Source organism: Sapajus apella, unplaced genomic scaffold (assembly GCF_009761245.1).
Source record: "Sapajus apella isolate SASKATOON/1434 unplaced genomic scaffold, GSC_monkey_1.0 scaffold4, whole genome shotgun sequence".
In the NCBI taxonomy this organism is placed as follows: Eukaryota; Metazoa; Chordata; class Mammalia; order Primates; family Cebidae; genus Sapajus; species Sapajus apella.
The window spans coordinates 15,059,567-15,081,749 of record NW_022436944.1 but is presented as its reverse complement, the minus strand read 5'-3'; the positions used below and the strand labels follow the sequence as shown (position 1 = coordinate 15,081,749).

The 22,183-nt window shown below is 38.2% G+C and overlaps 1 long non-coding RNA gene across 2 annotated transcripts in view; it reads left to right on the top strand.

Moving 5' to 3' along the window:
• The first annotated feature begins 4,765 nt into the window (after positions 1-4,765).
• LOC116539767 overlaps positions 4,766-22,183 on the top strand; it is a 70,429-nt gene continuing 53,011 nt past the window's right edge. For both annotated transcript variants that reach the window (XR_004264184.1, XR_004264182.1), the window contains exons 1-2: positions 4,766-6,541; positions 10,906-10,991. This is a non-coding gene — a long non-coding RNA (uncharacterized LOC116539767). The remainder of the gene's footprint in view (positions 6,542-10,905; positions 10,992-22,183) is intronic.

Sequence of the window (22,183 nt, the reverse complement as noted above, 5' to 3'; positions counted from 1 at the left end):
CCCAGGCTGGAGTGCAATGGCGCGATCTCGGCTCACCGCAACCTCCGTCTCCTGGGTTCAGGCAATTCTCCTGCCTCAGCCTCCTGAGTAGCTGGGATTACAGGCACGCACCACCATGCCCAGCTATTTTTTTGTATTTTTAGTAGAGACGGGGTTTCACCGTGTTGACCAGGATGGTCTCGATCTCTTGACCTCGTGATCCACCCGCCTCGGCCTCCCAAAGTACTGGGATTACAGGCTTCAGCCACTGCGCCCGGCCTGAGACAGAGTCTTCTCTGTTCCCTAGGCTGGAGTTCAGTGGTGTGATCTCAGCTCACTACAAGCCCCACTCCCGTGTTCAAGCAATTCTCCTGCCTTAGCCTCCCAAGTAGCTGGGACAACAGGAGTGTGCCACCACGCCCAGCTAATATGTATGTATATATATATATATATATATATACACACACACACACATATATACATACATATATATGTATATATGTATATATATATATGTATGTATGTATATATGTATATATATGTATATATATATTTTTTGTATGTTTAGTAGAGACAGGGTTTCACCATGTTGGCCAGGATGGTCTCAATCTCTTGATCTCGTGATCTGTCCTCTTCAGCCTCCCAAAGTGCTGGGATTATAGGTATGAGCCACCATACCCAGCTGAGGCAAACTTTTTATAGGCTTGAGCACCACTTTGTTGTGTTAGGCCTAGAGACTTAGTAAATCATTATTATTCTTTTCCACAGTTTTGGGAACATAAAATCCTGGGTTTCTAATTACATTTGCACAACAAAAAATAAAGTATACTTTGCAAAAGAAAAAATAACAAGAAAAACAAACCCCAAACCACAAAAAGCAGGATAAACATTCTTAAATAATAATAAAATTTTTACTACAAGGTCTTCATTTTCTTTCACAGTATCTCCTAGCAAAATGTGTATTCTATTTGTACCTACATCCTCTACTGCAGGGACGGCTGTAGTTATGGGTGGTGTCTTAGTCCATTTCATATTTCTATATAGAATACCTGAGACAGGGTAATTTACAAAGAAAAGGTTTATATTTTATTTTATTTATTTATTTACTTGAGATAGAGTCTTGCTGTGTCACCCAGGCTGGAGTGCAGTGGCATGACCTTGGCTCTCTGCAACTTCCACCTTCCGGGTTCAAGCGATCCTCCTGCCTCAGCCACCTAAGTAGCTGGGACTATAGGCACACACCACCATGACTGGCTAATTTTTGTATTTTTGGTAGAGATGGGGTTTTACCATGCTGGTCAGGCTGGTCTCAAACTCCTGACTTCATGATCTGCCCATCTCAGCCTCCCAAAGTGTTGGGATTACAGGCATGAGCCACCACACCTGGTCAAAAGAGGTTTATTTAACTCACAATTCCGCAGGTTGGGAAGTTCAAAGATTGGGTGGCTGCATCAGGTGGCTTCTGGTGAGGGCCTCGTGCTGAGTTAAAATGAGGTGGACGTGGAATCAAATGCATGAAATAACTGTCAAAACATGAGAGGTAGCCTGTCTTTATAACAACTGGCTCTCTTCGGAATTAACCCACTCCAACAAGAACGAATACAGTTTTGTAAGAAAAATGTTAATTCATCTCAGTGACCTAATCACCTCTTAAAGGCGCCACCTCTCAACAAAGCCACACTGGGGAACAAGCTCCAACATGAGTTTTGGTGGGAACAAACTATTTTTAAACCATAGTAGGTGGTAAATGGAAAATTATCTAACAAATTGAGTAAATGACTCCCTGATAATTACCTTGAACATTATGGTTTCAGGAACTGAGGGAGAGTTATACTTCCCCATGATACCTAAATTTTATTAAGTATTTGATTAAGAGTTTAAAAGGCATTATCCTGAAATACGAGCCCATGTCTTTAGAAACGATAGAGAGGGATGAAAGGAAATGAGTAAAATTTAGTGCATCTCTCTTTTCTTTTAAGAGCAAGATTTTGTTTACAAGACCTTTGCATGAGCCAGGTTTAACTAATGGCAACAGTATTTGTTGTAGCTTTTATTATTTGTGAATGTCCTAAGGCTATAACTTAAAAGTATTTTAATACTACTAATATTGCTAAGCTTAACATGAGTTTTTCAATCATGAAAGAGAATTTTCTACTTGTTTGGTTCCTTATGATAAAATTATTCTTGGACTAAAATGTAAGCTGTACATTGAAAAATATTTAGTTATTTGATATTTCTGACCCACACAATGCAGGATCCACATCTAAAGAACAGAAATTTGGTGATGAGTCATATGGAAAATAAACTTGAGTGTTTTTCAGGGCAAAGGAATTTGGCGGTGACGATGTAAAAATAGGCAAACTTAACTGTGCCTCATCTTCAAGAAATATTTTTTCTTCCCTTTAATCTTCCACATATTATATAAACTAAATCTAAGAAAGGTTTGTTATTTTTAAAATAATTATATTTAACACAAGACACAACAAAGGCCAATCTGGAAAATTATTATTGAGACAGAGTCTTGCACTGTTGCCTTAGGCTGCAATGCAGTGGTGTGATCTCAGCTCATGGCAACCTCCACTCCTGGGCTTAAGGGATCCTCCCAAGTCAGCCTCCCAAGTAGCTGGGACTATACTACGCTTGACTGATTTTTGTGTTTTTGTAGACACGGGGTTTCTTTATGTTGCCCAGGCTGGTCTTGAACTTGTGGGCTCAAGCAATCCATCTGCCTCAGCATCCCAAAGTGCTGGGATTACAGGTGTGAGCTACCACAACCGGCCCACTATGTTTATTTCTACTGGTTCTCATTATAAAATTAGAAATTCTCCCTTCAAGTCCTTAACTGTGCAGTTGAAACTTTTATTGGAAGAGTTAAGAAGGGAGAAAAATCTGGGCCACAACAGACCTGATAGTACTTAGAAAATTGTAGTTTTGGGGCCGGGCGCAGTGGCTCACGCCTGTAATCCCAGAACTTTGGGAGGCCGAGGCAGGTGGATCACGAGGTCAAGAGATCGAGACCATCCTGGTCAACATGGTGAAACCCCATCTCTACTAAAAATACAAAAATTTGGCTGGGCGTGGTGGCACGTGCCTGTAATCCCAGCTACTCAGGAGGCTGAGACAGGAGAATTGCCTGAACCCAGGAGGCGGAGGTTGCAGTGAACCGACATCGAGCCATTGCACTCCAGCCTGGGTAATAAGAGCGAAACTCCGTCTCAAAAAAAAAAAAAAAATTGTAGTTTCCACTTACATCCTAAACTCATAATGTTTTTTTTCTCTGATAAGCTATTTTAACCCACAACTCAGTCTTCTTAGTCAGAGGAAATCCCTATTCCACTCACAAATGCTCCAGCTCATGCTTGGCTTTCTGACTGCACAGGTGCAATCTCGATGCAAATAGGCCTCCTTAATACTTTTTACTGTGCATTAGAACTGCCTGGAAGGCTTGCTAAAACACAGCTTGCTGAGGCCTCATTCTTGGAGCTCTTGATTCATTGGGTCTGGAGCAACACCTGAAAAGCAGCATTTCTAGCAAATTCTTAGATAAGATTCATGCTGCTATTCTGGACACTCCACTTGAGAACCAGTAGTGTGATGCCAAGAGATTGTAAGTAGAGAGTTAAGAAATCTTGTCTTCATTTGCTTTCATAACTTCCTGCCACTGAAACACTTATATATGACTTATCTGTGCCTGGTTTCCTCATTTGTAAAACAAAAGGAATTGAGCTGGTAAATCCTCACTCAGTACAGGCATTTTGCTCTTTACAGGTATTGTGTTTTGCACAAAATGAAGGTTTTTGGCAACCCTGTGTCTAGTAAGTCTACTGGCACCATTTTTTGAACAACATGTGTGCGCACTCTGTATCTGTGTAACATTTTGATAGTTCTTGCAATATTTCAAAATTTTCCTGATTATTATGTTTGTTATGCTGATCTGTGATTGGTAATCTTTGATGCTAATAATGATCGTTTTGGGGTGCCATGAGCCTCACCCATATAAGAAATCAGACTTAATTGATAAATATTATGTGCGTTCTGACTGCTCTACTCACTGGGAGTTCCTCCATCTTTCTTTTCCTCAGGACCCCCTATTCTCTGAAACATAAAAATATTTAAATTAAGCTGGCCGGGAGCGGTGGCTCATGCCTGTAACCCCAGCACTTTGGGAGGTTGAGGTGGGCGGATCATCTGAGGTCTGGGGTTCGAGACCAGCCTGACTACATGGAGAAACCCTGTCTCTACTAAAAATACAAAATTACCCGGCCATGGTGGTGGGCGCCTGTAATCACATCTACTCAGGAGGCTGAGGCAGGAGAATTTCTTGAACTCGGGAGGTGAAGGTTGTGGTGAGCTAAGTTTCACAAGAGTGAAACTCCATTTCAAAAAAAAAAAGAAAGAAAGAAAGAAATTAAGCCAGTTGGCCTGGCGTGGTGGCTTATGTCTGTAATCCCAGCACTTTGGAAGGCTGAGGTGGGCGGATCGACTGAGGTCAGGGGTTTGAGACCAGCCTGATCAACATGGTGAAACCCTGTCTCTACTAATAATACAAAATTAGCTGGGCATGGTGACACATGCCTGTAACCCCAGATACTCAGGAGGCTGAGGCAGGAGAATTGCTTGAACCTGGGAGGTGGAGGTTGCAGTGAGCCAAGATCCCATCATTGCACTTTGGCCTGGGCATCAAGAGTGAAACTGTCTCACAAAAAAAAAAAAAAAAAAAAGAAGAAGAGAAAAGAAATTAAGCCAGTTTACAACCCTACAATGGCCTCTAAGTGTTCAAGTGAAAGAAAGAGTCACATGTCTACCACTTTAAATCAAAAGCTAGAAATAATTAAGCTTAGTGAGGGGAAGGCATGTTGAAAGCTGAGATAGGCTAAAGTCTGGGCCTCTTGTGAAGAACAGTTAGTCAAGTTCTGAATGCAAAGGAAAAGTTCTTGAAGGGAGTTAAACGCACTTCTCCAGTGAACATACGAATAATAAGAAAGCAAAAGAGACATTGCTGAGATGAAGAAAGGTAGAGCGGTCTCGATAGAAGATAAAACCAGCCACAACACTCCCTTCAGCTAAAGCCTAATCCAGAGCAAGGCTCTTTTTATTCTATGAAGGCTGAGAGAGGTAAAGAAGCTGCAGAAAAAAAGTCTGAAGCTAACGGAGTTTGGTTCTTGAGGCTTGTGGAAAGACACATCTCCATGAGTTCAAGATGACGCAGCAAGTACCATATGAAAGCGATAGCAAGTTATCCAGAAGATCTAGCTGAGATCATTAATGAGCATGGCTACACTGAATGACAGATTTTCAATGTAGATGAAACAGCCTTCTTTTGGAGGAAGATGATGCCATCTGGGACTTTCACAGTTAGAAAGGAGAAGTTAACACCTGGCTTCAATGAACAGGCTGACTCTTGTTAGTGGCTAATGTAGCTGTTAACTTTAAGTTGAAGCCAATGCTCACTTACTATTCTGAAAATCCTAGGGCTCTTAAGAAGTATGCAATGTCTACTCTGCTCATGCTCTATAAATGGATCAATGAAGCCTGGTTGACCACACATTTGTTTATAGCATGATTTACTGAATATTTTAAGCTTCTTGTTGAGACTTCTCAGAAAATTTTTTTTTTCTTTTCAAAAGATTACTGCTCATTGACAAATTCACCTGGTCACTCAAGAACTCTGATGGGGAGGTATAGGTATGTGAATGTTGTTTTTATGCCTGCAAACATGACATTCATTCTGCAACCCATGAATCAAGGAATAATTTTAACTTTCAAGTCTTATTATTTAAGAAGCAAATTTTGTGAAGCTATAGGTGCTATAGATATTGTTTCCTTCTGGAAAGGATTCAGCATTCTAGATGTTGTTAAGAACATTTGTGGTTCATGGCAGGAGGTCCAAATATTGACATTAGCAGGAGTTTGGAAGAAATTGGTTTTAACCTTTATGGATGACTTTGAGGAGTTTGAAACTTCAGTGGAGAAAGCCACTGCAGATATGATGAAAATAGAACTATAATTAAAAATGCAGCCTAAAAATGTGACTGAATTACCATAATCTCATAATAAAATCCGAATGGACAAAGAATTTATTCTAGTAGATAAGCAAATAAACTGATTTTCTGAGATGGAAAATACTCCTGGTGAGGATGCGATGAACTTTGTTGATATGACAACCAAGGATTGAGAGTATTACATGAACTTAGTTGAGGAAGTAGCAGCAGCGGTTGAGAGGATTGACTCCAATTTTGAAAGGAATGCTACTGTGGGTAAGATACTATCAAACAGCATTGCATACTGCAGAGAAATCTTTCATGAAAGAAAGCAATCAAGTTGGCAAATTTCCTTGCTATCTTTTTTTAATTTTTATTTTTGAGACCCAGTAGCCAGATGTAGCTACTAATTACAAAAGACAGGATCTACATTGGCTACTGAGCCTTCCTTGCTGTCTGAATGTAAGAAATTGCCACAGTCACCCCAGCCGTTAGCAACTACCACCCTGATTAGTCAGCAGCCAACCACATTGAGGCCAGACCCTTCAACCAGCAAAGATTGCGACTCGCTGAAGGCTCAGGTGATCGTTAGCATTTTTTAGCAATAAAGTATTTTAAAGTTAAGATATATACATTATTTTTTAGACATAATGCTATTGTAGCTTTAATAGACTACAGTATAGTTTAAATATATTTTATATATGCTGTGAAATGAAAACATTTGTGTGACTTGCTCTAATGCAATATTCACTTTATTGTGATGGTCTGGAACTGAACCTGCAATACCTCTGAGGTATGCTTGTATTTATGGATGATTTTTCTTTCTATGTAATCTATGCCATCAATTCATGGCACCCTTCTAGGAGTAAAAAAGATTTATTCCAACAATCGTTTCAAATAGTGAACCTCTCCTTTGAGGGTATATCCCAGTCTCATCGAAGGTATTAGAGGGAGTAATTAGAAAAAGCATCTCACTTATTTCATGAAATAGAATGCCTTACAATCAATGTTTTAGATCAGAGCTTCCCAGTGGGATGCTTTTCTAAAAAAAAAAAAAAAAGGGTTTTCTTGGGTCTGGGGCTTCTTGGCAGTCCCTCTTTATAAGTGTCTTTTTACCCTAATATGCCATAAATCCATTGTGATTTTCTTTTCTTTTTTGTTTTTTCTGTTTTTTTTTTTTTTTGAGACGGAGTCTCACACTGTCACCCTGGCTGGAGTGCCCGTGGCGCCATCTCTGCTCACTGCAACCTCCACCTCCCAGATTCAAGCAATTCTCCTGCCTCAGCCTCCCAAGTAGCTGGGATTACAGGCAACCGCCACCACGCCTGGATAATTTTTTTTTTAATTTTTTATTTTTAGTAGAGATGGGGTTTCACTGTGTTGGCCAGGCTGGTCTTGTACTCCTGACCTCAGGATCCGCCCACCTTGGCCTCCCAAAGTATTGGGATTACAGGCGTGAGCCACCACGCCCAGCCCTTGTTCTGATATCTTTCATGTAAAATTTATTTAGGAATGAGGTCCGCTATAATAAAAAGACTGACTGTGGTATGCTAACTTAGTTTTTGAAATGTTAGCTGAAATACTGGCACCATTCTTCATTCATTTTACTTTGAAGGAGAAGTTTAGTACACTATGGAAGAGATGGTTTCATTTCTTTCTTGTTTTGTTTTGTTTTGTTGTTTTTTTTTTAGATGGCGTCTCACTCTTGTTGCCCAGGCTGGAGTGCAATGGCGCGATCTCGGCTCACCGCAAACTCCTCCTCCTGGGTTCAAGTGATTGTCCTGCCTCAGCCTCCCGAGTAGCTGGGATTACAGGCACCTGCCACCACGCCCAGCTAATTTTTTGTATTTTTAGTAGAGATGGGATTTCACTGTGTTGGTCAGGCTAGTTACAAACCCCTGACCTCAGGCGATCCACCCGCCTCAGCTTCCCAAAGTGCTGGGATTACAGGTGTGAGCCATGGCGCCTGGCTGGTTTCATTTCTTTGAATCTGCTTGAAAGAGTTTTCCCATCTAGCACTGCGTTTTTTGTGCGTGTATATCCATCAGCTACACACTGTGTACAGTACATAATAAAAAATGCAAGTCTGGTGATTGATTAAAAGGAAGCAGGGCTCCTGTATGTGTATGCACATGTACAGTGGCTGGAGTTGGGGAATGGAGAATAGAAAAGAATGGTGCTGAGGTTTTTGGGGTGGACTTTAAAATTTTCTGAAGACATGGAAAATGCTACCAGCTGGATCTGTCTCTTCACTGGAAATCCCATAGGATTCTGGATATATTGTACTGTCTCCTCAGGGACTAGAACAGTGCTTGGAACAAGAGGGATGCTTAGAACACGTCTTCAAATAGCTTCATAAAGGCTCGGCAAAGATCATTAGGTTCTAACCTACTGTCTGGGAATGTGTATTATTTACATTTCATATAAGAGAAGCCACAACATGGGAAATGGTATGGAACAGAATGAACATTTTACTTTACAAAATAAGCAGACTTATTCTACCAGTTCTGCTTTCTCTTCAACTCATTTCAACTTATTTTCTAGATGATCTAATTCCAGTTTGTTTTTAGAAAAACGGTCTTCTGTTATCTTGACAACTAATTAGTCTTGAAATGTATGTCACCCCACCTTTTTATATAGTAAATTTAAAGAGACTTTTTGTTTGCTAAAGTGTATGTTGTGTATGTATTACTTATGAAATAGTTTTAACTGACTCAGAAGCTTCTCACAGAGCTGTTCACAACTACCAATGACATTGTCTGCCATGAAAAACTTAAAGCTCTGTAGCATTTCATAAAACCAAATATCTACAGCGAACTGATCTTTTTGACAAAGCTGACAAAAACATACACTCACAAAAGGATACGCTTTTCAAAAAATGGTGCTTGGAAAATTGAATCGCCATATGCAGAAGAATGAAACTGGACCCCTATCTCTCACTGTCTACAAAAATCAACTCAAGAGGGATCAAAGACTCTAAAGTGACACCTGGAACTATAAAAATCTAGGGACAATCTTCTGGACATTGGTCTAGGCAAAGAATTCATGACGAAGACCTCAAAACTTAGGCAATAAAAACAAAAATAGATGAATGAGACTTACTTCACTGAAAAGCTTCTGCACAGCAAAAGAAATAATCAACAGAGTGAGCAGACAATCTGCAGAATGGAACAAAATATTTGCAAACTATGAAAATGAAAGGAGACTGATATTCAGAATATACAAGAAACTCAACAAGAAAAACACATATCATCCCATTACAAAGTGAGCAAAGGACATGAATATAAATTTTTCAAAGAAGACATACAAATGACCAAGAAGCACATGAAAAATGCTGAGCATCATTAATCATCAGAGAAAATAAAACCACAATGAGATAAGAATGGCTATAATAAAAAAGTAAAAAAATAACAGATGTTGGTGAGGATGCAGAGAATAGGGAATGCTTGTGCTTTGTTTGTGGTATAGTAAAAATTAGTACAGACCCTATGGAAAACAGTATGGAGATTTCTCAAAAAACTAAAATTAGACCTACCATAAAACCTAGCAATGCCACTACTGAAATGCCCAGAGGAAAATAAATCATTACATAAAAAGATACCTGCCCCGGTATGTTGTAGTAGCATTATTCACAACAACAAAGAAATGGAATCAGCCTATGTACCCATCAACAGTTGAGTGGTTAAAGCAAATATTATGTATATATATATACACACACATATATATATATACATACACACATATTTTTATATATAACTAAATGTGATATATATATATATACATATATATATATATATATATACACACACACACACAATGGAATACTATTCAGCTGTAAAAAAAGAATAAAATCATATCTTTTGCAGCAACACGGATGGAACTGGAGGTCATTATCTTAAGTGACGCAACTCAGAAACAGAAAGTCAAATACATATTTTCACTTATAAGTGGGAGTAAAATAATATATGGACATAGAATGTAGTATAATAGTCATTGGAGAGTTGGAAAAGCAGGAGGGGATAAGAAAAGAGAAATTACTTAATGGGTACAATGTACACTATTTGGGTGATGGTTATGCTAAAAATCCAGACTTCACCATTATGCAATATATCCGTGTAACAAAACTTCCCTTGTACCATTTAAATTTACACACACACACACACACACACACACACACACACGCACAGAGAGAGAGAGCTTTGTAAGATTTTATATTGGAACAGAAAGGGTTTTCACACACTATGAACAAAATTAATTGATAAAAACCTATGTATTTGTGGTAGTAACTAAAATAAACAGTGTAATGCATAGAATATCAAACTGATGTTTACCTTTAATTAATGATTTTTAGCAGGGAAAAAGCAGGTTACAACATTGTGGTTAGTCCTTGCAAAAGATAGACAAAATCTAGAGTGGATTTGAGGCTACCCTAGCTTCCATTCAGAAAAAGAAAAAAATCACTTTCCTGGAACTTGGTCTGCTTTTTACTTCTCCAAACTTCACTTCTCAGTTTATATTACTCATTACTGGTAATTCTGTGTTTGACTCTGGTTGGGCATGCTTTTGAAATGGCCAACCGTGTATTATTTTTATTAACATTGCTTCAGGCTTTAAAAAAGCCTGAGGACCACTGTTGGTTGACAGGAGAATCTTCCAGATGTACACTCCAACAGATAATGGAATTCCATTTTTTAATAGCCACATCTGCTTAAGATGAGCCAGTCTTCCTATCAAGACACATAAGTATCAATTAATATTTTGCACATTTCTATACTTCTTGGTTTTCTTAATATTTCTACTATTATTCTCTTGAATATTAAAAACAAGTGTGCTGTGACATAACGCCTTGCTGAGGCATACCACCACAATCAACACCATCATCCCCAAAAGCTTCGCTTGTCATCTTATAGTACTTCATCTAATTCTTGTCTATTTTATCTTTCAGTAGGATTTCCAGCTCCTAGAAGCCAGAGATCATGTTACTCATTCTTTTGCATCCTTCCCAGGGTCTAGTGGAGCACTGAGCATCATGTGAGTAGTCTATAAACAATTGTTGAGTCTTGTTGAATTGAACTTAAAATGTCCACATTCCTGGTGCTAATCAAAGAAGTAATGAAAAATTCCCCTGCTCTCTGCAGTCTGACTATTTCCAGAAGTAATTATTATCAGACTAACATTACAGGGAAGGAAAAGCAAAGATCAATGCAAAGTAGTACAAAGAAACGTTAAAAGAAAAACAATTTGCCTTTAACCCAGTCCTGTCTGAGCTGCAGAAAGGGGATATTTGGTGAATGTTTGGTAAATGTTACAACACCCGTGGTCTCTTGTGATTGTCACATGTACCAGAAGCATAGAGCAGACAGATTTCTAAATGTATATATATTTATTTAAAGTTTGAAGTTCTAATAAAAAGTTCTGTGTTTATTTCATACCATTTCTTTGATGTTTTAGTAAGCTGGTATGTGAAAGTAATTTTCCACATCTATGACTAATTTCTAAATATTGATTCAGTGCTTTAGACATTGGATTTTACTATGCAATCTCCTCCCTCTTGTAAAGCTTGTGAGTGTCATGTGCAGGAAGAAAGGCAGGGAGAACAGTATCTTCTGTGCACTTAATCAGTATCACATGGGCTTCCTTGATCTAGTGGGCTTGGGTTCCCTATTTTAAAACTGCCCTCTTATTTTTCTAGACGATGCATTTACTAGTTTCTAGTTTTTAAAATCCTCTCGTTAATTTCTTGTTTTTATAGTTAAATTATTAAATCTTTCACTTTATACTTTCTTGTGTCTTTCCCAGTGTCTAGCAGAGTCATAAGCAACTTGTTTATATTCAATATACAATTGTTAAATCATGTTGACTTGAATTTAAAATTGAAAAGGAATTTTAAAATGTGAAAGTTTTGCACAGGATCTATTGAATAATATTATAAAATGGTTAAATGGTTAAGCAAAATAGCAATTTTACCCAAACTGGGCTGGGCATTACATATATATATATATATGCACATATATATTTGTGTGTGTGTGTATATATATATATGTATACACACACACACACACACACACACACACACACACACACAGCCAGGCCTTGGCTATTTCCTGTAACATTTGTCTTATATATGTTATCTAAAGATGTCTCTGGAAAAACACCAAGAACATTTTTAAAAGTGTTTGAAATTTTTTGTTGTGTAAGAACAAAAAATTTAGGTAGTACTGTCTGGAATCTATTTTTTTTCTGTTACTTTAGCTTTTTAAAAAACATTTTATGTTTATTTTAAGTTCTGGGGTTCATGTGCAGGATGTGAGGTTTGTTACACAGATAAACATGTGCCGTGGTGGTTTGCTGCATCTATCAACTCACAATCTAGGCATTAAGCCCAGCTTGCATTAGCTATTTTTCTAATGCTCCCTCTCCCCTCACCCCATCTCCCAATAGGCCCCAGTGTGTGTTGTTCCCCTCCCTTTGTCCATGTGTTCTCATTGTTTGGCTCCTACTTGTAAGTGAGAATGTGCAGTGTTTGGTTTTTTGTTCCTGCATCAGTTTGGTAAGGATAATGGCTTCCAGCTCTATCTGTATCCCGCAAAGAACATGATCTCATTCTTTTTATGGCTATATAGTATTCCATGGTGTATATGTACCACATTTTCTTTATCCAGTCTCTCAATGATGGACATTTGGGTTGATTCCATGTCTTGGCTGTTGTGAATAATGCTAACTTACCTTTTGAAAAAGTAAGCTCAATTTTCAAATGTATGTGAACATTACATGATATGTCATATGTATCTATCCCAGAGATAACCTTTCTACAGAATTGGCAGAATTGGTCTAGTAACATAATATCTCGACAACACCCCACTTTCATTTTAAGGGATAAACTGTAATAATGAATTCTCAGTCCTTATGAGAGAGATCTCATGCAGATGATGGTATTTTGAATGAACACAAGTGTATACAAAAGACCAATAAGGAATAAATAAAATTATACTCATATGAAAGCTGCTTTTATCTAAATTAAAACAATTGGATTATAAAATAAAGATGGTGGTGTTAGTTTTCTAATGGTAAATGTTCCCTTTAGTAATATCATTGACTCTTGCTCAATAAAATAAAAATTTGAAACTAGTCTTTGTTTTTTCTTTATATGTAAATATCTCTTATAATTCACCTAATAGGTTACCATTGTCATTGGCAAAGCTAAAACATTTTATAAAACAGTTATTGTACTAGAACTTTGGTATTATTTAGCAAAATAGCAGGGAGCAGGAAGATTTTGCTGTGTTCACCAATCTGATTAGTTGCCTTTTTTTTTTCCCCCTATATATAGCAGGACTGAAAGCAGTGTTTCCCAAAGCATGATCTGAGGATAGTCTGGGAAGTTTATAAATTATACAGATTCCTAGGCATACACAGCCCTACCTAATCAGAACCTCTGGGAACAGGGCATGGAAATCTACTGTTTCCTCCTCTTGAATTTTAATAAGCATCCTAACTGATTTTAGCCACTAAATAAGAAATCTCTGCCCATAGACTCACATTTAAAAATATACAACTCATCTTTGGATAAAGCATTTTTCATTTTAATATTCCTCTCCACTCAGCATACTTCTGTGTTATTTCTTACTTTCTCTTCCTTTTCTTGCCCCTCTTGCTAAGTTTCATAAAATCTTAGAACCATGTATCACTGGAATTTTTTGGTTATAAGCAATGGAACCTAATTCTGGTTAAGCTAAAGCAAAGACTATTATAGTTTATGGGATAGATTATAGATTTTTAAAACAACCACAAAGAACCAGTGTTAGGAAAAGACAAAAACTAGAGTCATTTCAGGTATGTTAAGAGTAGGAAGGACTAACCATACTCAGTGCCTGTGTTACTTTATTTAGATTTCAAATGGCATTTAAAAAGCATCAGCTTTGACTCCCTGGTCATGTGTCAATATTCTGGTCAATATTTTGACCAGGAAGTAAAACTAAGGGAATATTGCCTTCCTGATCAGTATTCTGGCCAGCAAGTAAAACTAAGGGAAAATCTCTAGAACTATATCCATGCAGTTATCCAAAGCAAAATAGCAGTACAAGGCTGGGGGCAGTAGCTCCTGCCTTTAATCCCAGCACTTTGGGAGGCCGAGGCAGGTGGATCATCTGAGGTCGGGCGTTCGAGACCAGCGTGACCAACATGGAGAAACTCGTCTCTACTAAAAACACAAAATTAGCTGGGTATGGTGGCACATGCCTGTAATCCTAGCTACTTGGGAGGCTGAGGCAGGAGAATCACTTAAATCTGCAAGGCAGAGGTTGCGGTGAGCCAAAATAAAATAAAACAAAATAAAGATAAAAATAGCTGTACAGTTTTGAGAAGAATGGATGATTTCCGTGCAGTCAAAAGGAAGTTCACCACCATGCAGAAAACTTCAGAACCATTGGGGGGAAAAGTACTTATTTTATTCAGAAGTCAACTAATTCCTGAGAGTTAGTCAAGAAGTATTTATTGCACACCTAGTATACTGAAGCAGGTGCTATATTAGGTGTTAGGGTAATAATAGTGGAATTACTAGAAGTCAGGGCAACAAATTAAGGCAAACAGCAGGGGAGCTAGTTTAGATAGTACCTCTGTAAACCAGGACTAAGAAGGAAGAGCTTGTTAAAATAAACAGAAAGACTGAATAAGGATACTTTTTTTGTTTACTTGGACTATTGTTTTCATTAACTGAGGACTATGTGGTAAACATTGCTTTTGCCTGCTATGTGTTCTTATGGGCCTTGCCTTAAATAGATATGAGGGCTTACAATTTGGTAGTAGTTTAATTAAATAATCATTGAATTAATCAAATTATGTGATTATAAGATTTTCTCTATCTTAAGTAGTTGAACAGTCTTTCTGAAATTATATTATGTCATATTATATTACATTACTTTATGTTATTTACTTAAACAGACCCTATTATTTCAACCAACTTTTTGAACACCTAATATGTGCTAGCTACTGGGGATAAAGATATTTCCAGCAACGAGGGAGCTCATATTTATTCTCAGGGAGTGTCTTTCTTCAGAGATAATGAAAAGGCAAACTTTAACCTGGTTTTATATTAACTTAGCTCAAGTTTCTTTAGCCTGGTTTTATATTAACTTAGCTCAAGTTTTATGTTATGCCCCTTTAAATGTCTTTGTCTTCACACAGGTCATCCTTTTGCCAGGAATGCTCTATCCCTCAATTTATCCACCTAATGGGTACTAACTTATTCTTCATATTTAAGATCAAAAGACTCTGGTGATAGTTTTCTCTAGTTTCTGGAAACATAAGAGTCTCCCTGAGGCATTTCATGCCAATATTTCCAGTGTGTCATTGCTTACCTGCCTTCTTCCTTATTTGACTCTTAACAACTTTTCTTCTTCATCTTCTAGAAGCCCAGACCCTCTTTAACACATGGCTCCAGCCGCCATTTCTATACTGGAGAATACTCAAGAGATATGTTTCCAGATTAGAGTTGTTTGACAAGTTCGGGTTGTGTGAGCCTGTTCTTGTGTTGCTATAAAGAACTACCTGATACTGGGTAATTTATAAAGAAAAGAGGTTTAATTGGTTCACAGTTCTGCAGGGGTTACAGGTATGACATCAGCATCTGCTCAGCTATTGGTGAGGCCTCAGGAAGCTTACAATCATGATAGAAAGTGAAGGGGAGCTAGCGTGTCACACAGCAAGAGAGGGAGCAAGACAGAGAAGGCAAAGTTCTCAGCCTCTTTTCAACAACCAGATCTGACATGAACTAACAAAGAACTCACTCATCACCAAGGGGATGGTGCTAAGCCATTCGTTAGGAATCCACCCCCATGATCCAACACCTTCCACTAGGCTCCACCTCCAACACTAGGGATCACATTTCAACATAAGATTTGGTGGGAGCACACATCTAAACCATATCATTGGACTTGTACAGCAGGCTACACAATCAGAATTTCCAATCTTATCTCATTGATCTTTCCCTTGAAACCTGTTTCCTCATCTTGAATTCTCAATCTGACTGAACAATTCTGTCTTCTTCCTAGTTTCCCAAGGCAGAAATGTGAAATGTCCTGTGACTTCTGTCTTTCCTTCTCCTTCCACACAGAATGCAAAGCATTCTGTAGCTCAGACCAGCATGATTTTTGTCAGGAGAACTTCAGTAGCTTCTAAATTAGAGCTGCCTACACTAATCTAGCCCCTTCTAATACATCTTCCAAAGAGATAGCAGGAGTAGACCTTATAAAACCCAACCTGTTTTTCTTATCCCTTTTGCAAAACATTTCAAAAATTCCCTGTAATATTTAAAATAAAATTCAAGGTTTTTTATTTAACATAAAAACCTCTTCACTATCTACTCCTTCCCATCAGAGTCTAGCTTCTAGGTGTGCCCAATATGGCAAGTACTGTTGATGCTCTCAAAGTCTCCTACAACCATCCCCATTCTAAGATCTTACCTTTGTAGTGAAACTGACTTCCAACTGCCTAAAGTCTTTCTGCCCCAGTAATCCTTAACCAGTGAGTGAAAAAAGTTGCTGCATAAATAAGTACAGTCATGCATCACTTAAAGAGGGCGATACGTTCTGAGAAATGTGTTGCTAGGTGATATTGTCATCATGCACACATCACAGAGTGTACTCACCAACCCAGATGGTACTACACACCTAGGCTACACATTACAGCCCATTGCTCCTAGTCTGCAAATCTGTATAGCATGTTACTTTACTGATTATCATAGGCAGTTGTAACACAGTAGGTATTTGTGTATCATAACTTAGAAGAGGTATAGTAAAATACTATAAAAGATAAAAAATGGTATACCTGTACATGGCACTTACCATCAATGGAGCTTGCAGAACTGGAAGCTGCTTTCGGTGAGTCAGTGAGTGAGTGGTGAGTGGCCTAGGACATTACTGTGCACTACTGTAGACTTTATAAGTACTGTACACTCAGGCTACATTACATTTATACAAACTTTTTTCTTCAGTAAAAAATTAACCTTAGCTGACTGTATCTTTATTACTTTATACACTTTTTTATTTTTTAAACTTTTGGGCTCACTTGTAATTACACAGCCTAAAACACAAGCACATTGTTAGAGCTGTGTAAAAATATTTTATTTCTTTATGTCCTTATTCTATAAGCTTTTTCCTATTTAATTTTTTTTACTTAAAAAATTGTATATTAAAAATGTAGACACAGGCTGGGTGCGGTGGCTCATGCCTGTAATCTCAGCACTTTGGGAGGCCAAGGCGGGCAGATCATGAGATCAGGAGTTCGAGACCAGCCTGGTCAACATGATGAGACCGCATTTCTACAAAAATACAAAAATTAGCCAGGCATGGTGGCGGGCACCTATAATCCTAGCTACTTGGGAGGCTGAGGCAGGAGAATCACTTGAACCCAGGAGGTGGAGTTGGAGTGAGTCAAGATTGCGCCACTGCATTCCTGCTTGGGCATCAGAACAAGATTCCATCTCAAAAAAAAAAAAAAGTAGACACAAACACACACATTAAGCCTAGGCCTACACAAGGTCAGGACCATCAATATCACTGTCCTCCACCTCCACATCTTGTCCCACTGGAAGGTCTTCAGGGGCAGTAACATGCATGGAGCTGTCATCTCCTATGATAACAATGCCTTCTCCTGGAATACCTCTGGAAGGAACTGCCTGAGGCAGTTTTATAGGTAACTTTTTTTTTTTTATAAGTAGAAGTACATTCTAAAATAACAACAAAAAGTATAGTATAGTGTACTAAATCCATAAACCAGTAACATTTATTATCACTATAAAAAATTATGTACATAATTGTATGTACTATACTTTTATATGACTGGCAGCAGAGCAGATTTGCTTACATCAGCATCACCATGAATACCTGAATAATGCATTGTACTATAATGGTACAACAGCTATGATGTCACTAGGTGATAGAAATTATTCAGCTTCATTATAATCGTATAGAACCACCATCATATATTTGGTCCATCACAGACTGAAAGTGGTTATGTGGCACACTGAAAGATACGTGGCACGTAACTGTACTCTGACTCTCTCACACTTGGCTTCAACAAGTCTGAGACCTGTGTTCTGCCTTAACTCCTGGAGTTTTCCAATGTAGAAAATTTCCACTTACTCATAAGCTTAAGAGGCTTAATAAAGTATCTTTTGTTGGCTGCCTTTCCTTTCCCAGCTTACTTTTCCATACCCCTGCCAGTGCTTCCTGGGATCGCCTCACCAATAAACAATTTGCACTTGAATCCTTAGCATTTCATCTGATTCTGAAGAAGCCAGCTAGGGCGCCCAACATGTTTCCTTTGTTTTAGCCAAAAAAAAAATAAGTTCATGAATTTTTTTTTAAGTCATGTTTTCACATCGTTCCTCTGCCCAAAATGATTCTGGCTCCCACCTTCCTTACCTAGCCAAATTGTATGAATTTTTCAAAATCATGTCCATTCATCAACTCTTTAAGGGAAGCTTTTCTAAACATTGAATTGTAGACTAGAAGCTCTATCCCCCTGTACCTGAACATACTTGTATTGTGACAGACATCTCAATCCTTGATTTGTTTATTTGACTCCCCAAATAGACTGATCTCCTTGAAAGCAGGGACTAAGATATATTTGGATTTTCAGTCCACCCCACCCCCACAAAAATAGGGGAAGATAGTATTGATTAAACTACTAATTGTTTGCTTTTTAATGAATTGTTTTTTGTTGAACATATTTATGAATGAATGAGTAAACAAAAAACAAAGCCAACAAGAGCAAATTTTATTAGAGGAAAGAAAATCTATTGTGAAATGAATATTTATGCAACTAATTCCAAAGTTCAGAAGAAAAGTTTTGGCTTATTTACATGATTGTCCTTCCCAGTAAATTTGGATAACAATAACAATACAGTTACACACAAAACAAGCATTGTCTTAGAGACTGTAAGTGCTTTAAAAAATTACACATTTAATCTTTCTATTGTATATACCATTATTATATTACATTGTATCACATTGCACCTATTATGTAGAATTTATTATTATTACTATTGTTATTGTTCCATTTTACAAAGAGTACATAATGTTCACGTTAAACACCTTTTTTTTTTTTTTTGAGATGGAGTTTTGCTTTGTCACCTAGGCTGGATTGCAATGATGCGATCTCGGCTCACTACAACTTCTGCCTCCCTGGTTCAAGCAATTCTCCTGCCTCAGCCTCCTGAGTAGCTGAGATTACAGGCGTGCACCACCATGACTGGCTAATTTTGTATTTTTTAGTAGAGACAGGATTTCTCCATGTTGGTCAGGCGGGTCTTGAACTCCCCACCTCAGGTGATCCGCCCACCTCAGCCTCCCAGAGTGCTGGGATTATAAGCATGAGCTACCATGCCCGGCCCATATTAAATATTTTAAGGCATTTTTTTCACAAGGCCAAGAGTCTCAGAAAGTCCCATTATGCTTATTAGGGCAATGAAGGGTAATAAATTCAAATAATAGATGCGGTTGAGGTACTTCCCTTCTTTCATCCTGCTCTATACTGAGGGTTAATAACTGCTAGGGGCAAGCTCCCTTTGACTATGAGATAGAACTTCCTAAAACCAGTTTCAGAGTTATATTATTCACACAGTCAAAATTTGGGCTCAAAAAAAAGTTGTGCCATTCATTAATTTGATAAACACATATTGGATCTTTTTTTTGCTTCTATTGCATGGTGTTAATCTTTGGGAATATATAAACTTAACTAAGTCAAGAATCTGACTATTGGCATGCAGTAGCTTATCTTAAATAACAATTGCCTTTGCAGCTTTAGGATCAATGGCCAAAATGTACCATCTAAGTCTTCTCTTTTCTATTGTATCTGGAATTAAAAATGGAGATTTACTTGGTTTTTGATGACGTTGTATTCATTTAGAGCCCTTCTGGAAGGAAGCTCCGGATGCTTTATAAATATTACTATATTTATCTTTTATTTTTTTGAGACGGAGTTTTGCTCTTGTTACCCAGGCTGGAGTGCAATGGCTCGATCTCAGCTCACCGCAACCTCTGCCTCCTGGGTTCAAGCAATTCTCCTGCCTCAGCCTCCCGAATAGCTGGGACTACAGGCATGCACCACCATGCCCAGCTACTTTTTGTATCTTTAGTAGAGACAGGGTTTCACCATGTTGACCAGGATGGTCTCGATCTCTCTACCTCATGATCCACCTGCCTCGGCCTCCCAAAGTTCTGGGATTATAGGCGTGAGCCACTGCACCTGGCCTAAGATATTTATCTTGAAATGACCACTCCCTTTTTGTCATAACTCAACTAACCAATACTTGCATTTTTTCCTAGAAATTGCTTATTGCCTATTTATTTTTATTTTTATTTTTTTAGTTTACTTATATGGTTTCTCTCTTTAAGAGTGCATTATTTGAGGAAAGGGACAATGTCATACTGATTTTTGTATCCCCTGGACCTGACTTAGAACCTGGTACTTCATCAGCACTGTTGCTGTAATGAATGAAGAAAATATTATATACAGCATTTAGTATAATGTTTTAAGCATGAAAAAGTAGAAATGCTTTTACAAAGTGGTTCTATATGAGTTTATCAATAAATACATTTTAGTTTAAGTCCTATGAATTAATCTACATCCTCTCGAATTCCCCACCCTGATCTTTTCTTCCAGACATAATTGGAAGTCAGCGATAAATTCCAATTCATAAAACTAATCTCTAGTGTTACATCCTGTCTGCCCCATTCACTAGCTTTCCAACAATAATCTGAGGTAGTTACTGTGTGGTAATCAGGAAATCTTAATGGCATGCTTCCAAGCCCTTGTCGTCTTTTGAGCCCTAACACAGTTAAGTCACATTGACTTAGGCTCAACTGCATGGATGAAAATTCCACTATGTCTTTAGCCGCTCTATGCAGGTCCATAATATACAAAGAGGCTGTTTTTTAAAAGTATGTTTTCACATCAATGTGAGCATTTTCCTAAAGTTTCCACATTAACTCACCAAATACTTTCTAAAATAGCTGAATCAGGATGGGCGCGGTGGCTCATGACTGTATTCCCAGGACTTTGGGAGGCTGAGGTGGGTGGATCACAAGGTCAGGACTTTGAGACCAGCCTGGCCAACATGGTGAAATCCTGTCTCTACTAAAAATAAAAAAAATTAGCTGAGCATGGCGGCAGGCACCTGAAATCCCAGTTACTTGGGAGGCTGAGACAGGAAAATCATTTGAACCCGGGAGGCAGAGGTTGCAGGGAGCTGAGATTGGGCCATTGTACTCCATCCTGGGCAACAAGAATAAAATTCCATCTCAAAAAAATAAGAAATAAAAATAAAAAATAGCTGAATCATAATGCTAATAATTAGAGTCAAAGTTCTGGAACCTGAGTTCTGAACCTCTGGTGTAGGGGTCCAAGGAGTAGCAATGGGGTTGTCAGAGAAAGACATACATCCCTGAGTGCCTGAATATAAGAGTGTAGCAAAGCCACTAGTCCTTGAAAATCAGATGCAGCACCATATAGGACACAAACATTTATATAACTTCTAGGACACATGTACCTTCACTGGCCCAATAGTTGGAAGAAGGAAGACGGTTGGCTTTTCTGTTTCTAGACTCATAGCTTTCTTTGAATATTCCTGCAAGTGTTTTCTACAAAGGGCCAGATAGTAAATGTTTTAGGTGTTTCAAACCATACGATCTCTGTCATAGGTAATCAGCTCTGCTAGAGATGATACATGATCAGATAAACATGGCTGAGTTAGGATAAAACTTTATTTATGGACACTGAAATTTGAATTTTATATTGTTGTCATGTTCCACTAGTATTATTCTTTGGATTTTTTCCCAACCACTTAAAAATGCAGAAACAGGCCAGGTGCAGTGGCTCACGCCTATAATACACTTTGGGAGGCAGAGGCAGGTGGATCACTTGAGGCCAGAAGTTGAAGACCAGCCTGGGCGACATGGTGAAACCCTGTCTCTATTCAGAATACAAAAAAATTAGTTGGGTGTGGTGGTGTGTGTTTGTAGTCCCAGCTGCTTGGGAAGCTGAGGCATGAGAATTGCTTGAACCCAGAAAGCAGAGGTTGCAGCGAGTCAAGATGAAAGCAGTGTACTCCAGCCTGGGCGAGAGAGTAAGACTCTGTTTCAAGAAAAAAAAAAAAATACAGAAACATTCTTAGCTCATGTGCTGTACAAAAAGTACGTATGTGCCATAGTTTGTCAACTCTG